Source organism: Bubalus kerabau, chromosome 21, assembly GCF_029407905.1.
Source record: "Bubalus kerabau isolate K-KA32 ecotype Philippines breed swamp buffalo chromosome 21, PCC_UOA_SB_1v2, whole genome shotgun sequence".
Taxonomy (NCBI): domain Eukaryota; kingdom Metazoa; phylum Chordata; class Mammalia; order Artiodactyla; family Bovidae; genus Bubalus; species Bubalus kerabau.
The window spans coordinates 63,627,038-63,633,904 of NC_073644.1; the positions used below are offsets into that span (position 1 = coordinate 63,627,038).

At 44.9% G+C, this 6,867-nt stretch overlaps 1 long non-coding RNA gene across 1 annotated transcript; it reads left to right on the forward strand.

Moving 5' to 3' along the window:
* The first annotated feature begins 906 nt into the window (after positions 1-906).
* On the forward strand, positions 907-3,467 carry LOC129635790 (uncharacterized). The gene is made up of 2 exons (XR_008706463.1): positions 907-2,144; positions 2,567-3,467. It is a non-coding gene; the product is annotated as an uncharacterized LOC129635790 (long non-coding RNA).
* The last annotated feature ends 3,400 nt before the right edge of the window (positions 3,468-6,867 follow it).

The window sequence follows — 6,867 nt, forward strand, 5'->3', positions numbered from 1 at the left end:
CTACCATGCTGTTTACCGTCCTGGTAGAAATTTGAGTCCCACAAACACAATTTGATCTGTTAAATTTGATTTCAAACAATTCTTTTTCTTTTAATTTAAAATATACAGCACATGTTATTATTGCATTCTTCTATATTCCTGAGGAGAGAACTGCCATTTTGTTAAGGTATCAAAGAATTGAATTTCACAGAAAGAGCATATTGTTTTATACATTTGATGATAAGAATTTTCCACAGACTGCTTTTGAAGCTTTGTCTCTCTCTCACTCCCACGAACTTCTGGTGCTATATACCAGAGCAAAGGCTCATGGGGACTGTGACTCAGTTTCTAAGCAGCACCTTTTGTCTTGATGCCAGTTACCTCAGCACACCAGGCATTAGAAGTATTTCTCAAAGCCATTCCTACTCCAGAGGAATAGAAATAACTCAACTATACACACAATAAACTACAACAAAAACACACAAATATATCCCCCAAAGCCCAAACGGTATCTCCAACTCAACCTGATATTAGCTCCATCTCTAAAATGTTTATGATCAGAATGCCTATAGCCATTCCAACATCATCTGACAAAAGGGGAAATTTTAGACTTTGTAACACAGAAACATTCAAACATACAAAAGTAGACCGATTGGTATAGTAAATAAATTCAATAGTTACTGACTCATGGTTGATTTTGTTTCAGCAATTTTTACCTGCTTTCCTCCTTGAAGAATTCACAACATTTCATCTACAAAAGTTTCAAAATGTACTTCTAAAACATAAGGATTCTTTAAAAATGACTACAAAATTAATAATACATTTTTATTAATAAAATACATTAAAAATAAAATTAAAATTAATAATAAATTAATCATTAACATTAATAATAAATTTAAAAATCCTACTACAAAAAGTCCTATTTTATCCTACTACAAAAAATTAATAATTACTCCCTTGTATCATATATTGGGTTCAAATTTCTATCTCATGAGATGCTGTATATTTATTTTTTCTTGTTATTTATTTAGGGCATGAGATTATTTGTCCTGCAGTGTCTGCCTCAGTCTGTATTTTTCCAACCACATCCCTGTGGTATCATGTGTTTATCGTGTCTTCCTGTCTTCTGTACTCCTCTTCATTGAGAGTTGGATCTAGAAGCTGCATGAAATTCTGGTTTGACATTTTCTGGCAAGAATATGTCAGATGGTGGTGTTAGAGGCACTTAACCATCTGGTTGTTCCTTGCTTCTTGAGGCTCGCAGCTGTGGATGATCAATGCTGCCTTAGGACGGAGTTCCCAAAATAGGCCCGAGGAGAGGGATTATGTAAAGGCGCCTCGGGAGACCAGCATGGCACCTTGGAAGGCGCTGCATTTAGCGCCGTGGGAGACGGTAAACTGTGCGGGAAGCAGAACCAGGAGAGAAAACCAAACAACAGTGTGGCCTCAAGCACATCCCACGGAGGGCAGTTTCTGAGCAGCGCAGGCAACACCCAACACCGCGCCGACTCGGGGCTGCGTCCCCACACCGGCGCCTTCCAGTGACTGGTCAGGACGCGCGTGACCACGAGGGGGTGACGGGGGATCCCCAGAGAAGAGCGGAGACCGGAAGGCTGCCCATGTATTGGAGGGACCATCTCTACGGCTCCTACAGTCCTAAGTCGTCAACGCCCTATGGCCTGCGCCTGAGGACGGTCAGTCCTGTGGTACGCTTCTCCTCCCACCTGCGACCACAAGGGCCGTTGTTTCTAAGCAGACCTTCCAGGCCGTCCTGTGGACAAGTTCACACCATCAGCGGAAACGGCACACTGTGGCCGAGCACTGAGCTCCAGCAGCATCAACACCTCTTCACACTGCCCACTTCAGAAATGAACGCCTGACTCTGGAAAGCAGGGAACACACCAGCGCTTCAAATCCAGCCTTATAAATACCAGTGCTGTCGTTCATTCCCTAAAATATCGCCGTCTGTAAAATTGAGGTGTTTCACTTTGTGTGTGTGTGTATAAGAAATTCATCCATCTGTACGAAAAGTTCAGTGGGGAAGTTTTCTCTTGGGAAGGCCAACCCCCTGTCATCTCCCAGCATTTGTGCCCATGGACCGTACCTCAGGGACTCCCTGTACCTATGAATGAACACTGCATGCTCCTAACCAAGGTCGAAACCCAGTAAGAAGCAAAACCATGGGTGACGACGTGGAGTTACCCAGGGCCCTGGCTGCTCATCGTCTAATCAGAAAACCTCCAGCTCATTTAACTCACCTGTCTCTTGCCAAGTTCTAGCTTTTGCCAAATTCTGACAGTTTTCCCATCACAGTTTCTCAACTCTGTCCCATCCCTTTCACTATCTTTTTTCAAAGTCAGAGTTTTTCCAAGGAAATGCAAAACATGGTTAAAACTAATAGCCAGACAGACTTGGAGAAGAATAAGCAAGGTCTCAGAACAACAGAACCTGGAGAGGGAGGAGGGGGAGGAAGGGAAGCCAGGGCAAGTCTTGCCTTGGACTGTGGGGCAGCAGGAGCTGAGGGTAGAACTGAGCTTGTGGATGAATGGATGTGTTAACAGTAACCTTAGCTCCTTTGTTTGACCAGGATCATCTCATTGCCAGCATCTGCCAGCATCACACTGGCAGGGGAAGGGAAAGTCTCAAGCATCTCAGATCCCCTGTTCGATGGAAACCGTAGTTCACATCACAACCCCCTGCAGCCTTCTTCCTTCTTGCAGCCTCAACTCCAAACCAGTTGCAACTGAGTCCGTTCAAAATGCTGCAGCCAAGAGTCTCTTTACTGCCTCCCTGCTGGACTAAGCTGCAGCGGGTGCTTCTCTGGTACAGGGCTGGGGGTGTTACCACCTCCAGGTCCTTGAAGGGGCACGCTGGACGACCTTGCTGCCCTTGCATCCATCCAGAGTCCCCCCACTTCCCTCAGAAACCTAGTTTACCCTAGCATCGCCCTCTGACCTTGGGACATTTCTCAGAGCCTACCTTCTCGACGAGAACCGAGTCCCAGTGCCGCCCCACCTCCCTGTGTTTCCCGCCATCAGCCACTCACCCCAGATCCACGCCGGCAGTCTTCACTCATCAACTGAACAATGTGCGACTCTGAGTTCCTAGTGCCTGTCTCCCTGTCATTCCCACATGCTGCCTAGGAGAGTGCTTTCAGCCATCCTTGCGTGACCTGCCTCCAGTTGGCCTTTGGTGCCCCCACAGGGCAACAGGGAGAAGCAGTTTTGTTATTTCACACCCCAAAAGATGAAGGATCAGATCGTCTTTCCCCAGTAGGTTAAATGTGGAGATGACCCTGACATCCAGAAACAGAATTTTTACCCCCAAATTTGGCTTTGCAGGACAGCTGAGACGCTGAATGGTTCACAAAAACGCAGCAGAACCTAGGACAGCTGGCATCTGCACAGCTTCCAATCGGCACGTGGAAACTGTGGCAGTATAAACTTGTTCTCTGGGCTTCCCAGGCGGCACTGGTGGTAAGAACCCACCTACCAAAGCAGGAGACACAAGAGACACAGGTTCAATCCCTGGATCAGAAAGATCCCCTGGAGGAGGACATGGCAACGCACTCCAGTATCTTGCCTGGAGAATCCCATGGACACAGGAGCCTGGAGGGCTGTGATCCATGGGTTGCAAAGAGACAGGACAAGCGACTTAGCATGCACAATTGTTCTCTAATTGTTTTTCTTATAACAGAAACAATATTGTAACTAAATAATTATGGAAAAATTGAAAACATGAAAATGTTATAAAAGAAAATTGAACCATCTCTAATCCCACTGAATAGAAATGATGCTATTATTTTTTAGGGTATTACCTGCCTGTATTTTTCTACTCAGGCAATACATTATTGTAGCTAATTTATATACTGTAGTATGGATTACTTATTAATATAAACAATTTCAATTATTTTTTTGTGAATATACTCTGCCTCCTTGAGAATCCTAAAGAACAGTATTACATTTCACCATGTAAATTCTTAATATTTTGTGAGTTAATTTGATTTTTTGTGAGTTAATTTGATTAACTGGACTACTCCTATAGAAAGTTTATGGCAGATTTTGAGATCAACAGAGTTAAGTACTGGTCTATTTTGTACCACTTAACAGCTCTATGATCTGAGCAAGTTTCTTAAATCTGTGCCTCAGTTTCCTCTCATTTAAAATGGCGATAATTGATAGTATCTACTTTAGAGAGTTATTGTGATAATGAAAGGAGAAGGTTCTTAGACTAGAGTCTGGCATTTCGTAACTCTTAAATAAAGGTTAGTTATCTTTAGCATCTCTGCCACCTTTGTTTTACTGGCTCAGAAGGTAAAGAATCTGCCTGCAATGTGGAGACCCGGGTTCTATTCCTGGGTCAGGAAGATCCCCTGGAGAAGGGAATGGAGAATCCCACAGACAGAGGATCCCAGGGGCCTAGGGTCCACGGGGTCGCAAAGTCGGACACGACCAAGCAACTCACACACACACACACGTATGTTTTACTCTCTTACACACAGAGTTGTAGCTTCCTCAAGTGCTAAAATAATAAGGAAACCTTATTTTGTAGTAATTAGAATTTCACTCTGAGGTTCCTGGAGCCACCTTTATCTCAAATGATTTTCTTTATAAATTAACATTTCTGTTTTTCTGTCAAATTCAACTCCCCTTCTTCAGGAATCCCCTTAGCGTCACCTTTGGCCTTTGCTTAAATACCACCTATTATGCTGGAGAGTTTATCACTTCTCCTATGGACAGAAACAAATATTTATCACAATTTCACACTTAAAGTATCACTTGCATTTGCACTATATTGAAAGTAACAGGAAAACCAACTAAACAGTGGCTTAAAAAAACCAAGGTTGCAAGATTTTCATATAAAGAGTCCACCCCGTTTCTATCTGTCTGCCCCTTCTTGGGCTTCCTTTGTGCTCAGACGGTAAAGAATCTGCCTACAATGCAGGATTCCTGGGATCAATGCCTGGGTGAGGAAGAGCCCCTGGAGGAGGAGATCTTCGGTCTCTGACTGTGCCTGGCCTGGAGCCCCTTGTCTGTAGGAAGTCTCCTACAGTCCCAGGCAGTGCCTCTGCTTTCTAGCAAAGCACGAAAATACGACCTATTGAATCAGGCCTTTACAAAGAGGGTTCCCAAACGCCTCACCAGGCAACGAGCTCTTATACCTCCTTGGCCAGACTATGGCCACATGTGACTGCAGAGGCTGATGTCAAAGTTTCATAGGACCACACGGAACAAAACTGAGATTCAGTTCGTGAAAAAGTCTAAAATAATTAATGTTGGCTCCACAAACAGCTCATAAGAGTTTATCCACGTCCGCCTTTTATTCCTTTCCACTTTGAAAGAAGAGCAGTCAGAGGATCTGGGAATAGCTCACATCTCAAGGGACCGACTCAGACCCACCTGGGAAGTAATGGGCTAGGGGATGATGAGGCCAAGGTCAATGCGACCACTGAGAGCAAACAGGGGAAGCAGAGCCGGCTCCTCCGTCCCTGGGAAGGAAGCTTCATGAAGGCACCTCCTTCCCCTGGAAGGATGTTTCATGACGGCTCCTCTGTCCCTGGGAAGGGTGCTTCATGACGGCTCCTCCGTCCCCGGGAAGGGTGCTTCATGAGGGCACCTCTGTCCCCGGGAAGGGTGCTTCATGAAGGCACCCGGAGGACCTCCAGCTGCTCTGGCAGAGCGGGGAGGCTGGGAGTGGGAGGGAGCAAGCCAAAGACTGAAACAGAAACAGCTGCTGGCAGTGCCTGCTGGCCCAAAGGGGATGGTCTGTGCACACTCAGTGGACCAGCTCCATTCGACCCATTCATATGTAGGAATCATTGCTTCCTTCACTTCTTAGGTGCCTGGAATGACTCTTTTCCCATTTAAGATTAATATGCACCAGCTTACTCACGGCTGTCAGCCTGGACTTGTAGAAACACCATACTCGGGACTCCAGTATATGGTGCTTGCTTACCACCCGTCACTCTAGGAGTTTCATTTTTTGTGGCTTATCGTAGACGTCCCCCTGGGGCTGAACCCCTTGCTTGTCATCTATTATTTGTCTTCATGATGACCTTCACATGCCTCCCTGGCTTCAGTTATCACTCCTAAGCTTCTCATCCTAGGATCTGACCACGTGCCAGACCCTGACTGAGCACTGGAAACGTCACAATAAATAAGACACCGTCTCCATTCTTAAAGACTGTATGGAAAACCTCACCCCTCCTCATGGGTACAAGTGGGAGAAATCTTCCAGGAGGAAGAAACTTTGATCCAGGTCTAGGATGGACTACAAGAAAGACTGAGACTGGATGCTAACAAAATTGCACCCGATTTCTATGCAAAAATAGTGCCTCTCCACTGATGGGCATAAAAATGGCCTGAACAGATGGAGAGAGATGGCATGTCTCTGGATGAGGACATTCAACATTATAAAGTTGTCAGTTTTTTGCTTATATATGTATTTACTACATACATGTGATACATGATACATAAAAATGCTATCAAACTGTACATATTCAGTTAGTGAAGTGAAAGTCACTCAGTCGTGTCTGACTCTTTGTGACCCCATGGACTATACAGCCCATGGGATTCTCCAGGCCAGAATACTGGAGTGGGTGGCCTTTCCCTTCTCCAGGGGATCTTCCCAACCCAGGGATCAAACCCAGGTCTCCTGCATTGCAGGCAGACTCTTTACCAGCTGAGCCACAAGGGAAGCCCCGTATTCAGTTAACTTGGCTATTTTTAGTCAATATTAGGTTACTATTTATGTTGATAAATGTAGATCTTATCCATCAGTTTTAACCATTCAATTGAGTTCCACTGTATGAGTAAGCCAGTGTATTGATTATTTTCCTCCTAAGGGATAGTTATTTTGTTTCATTTTTCATTTGTTTGATTTGTTTTG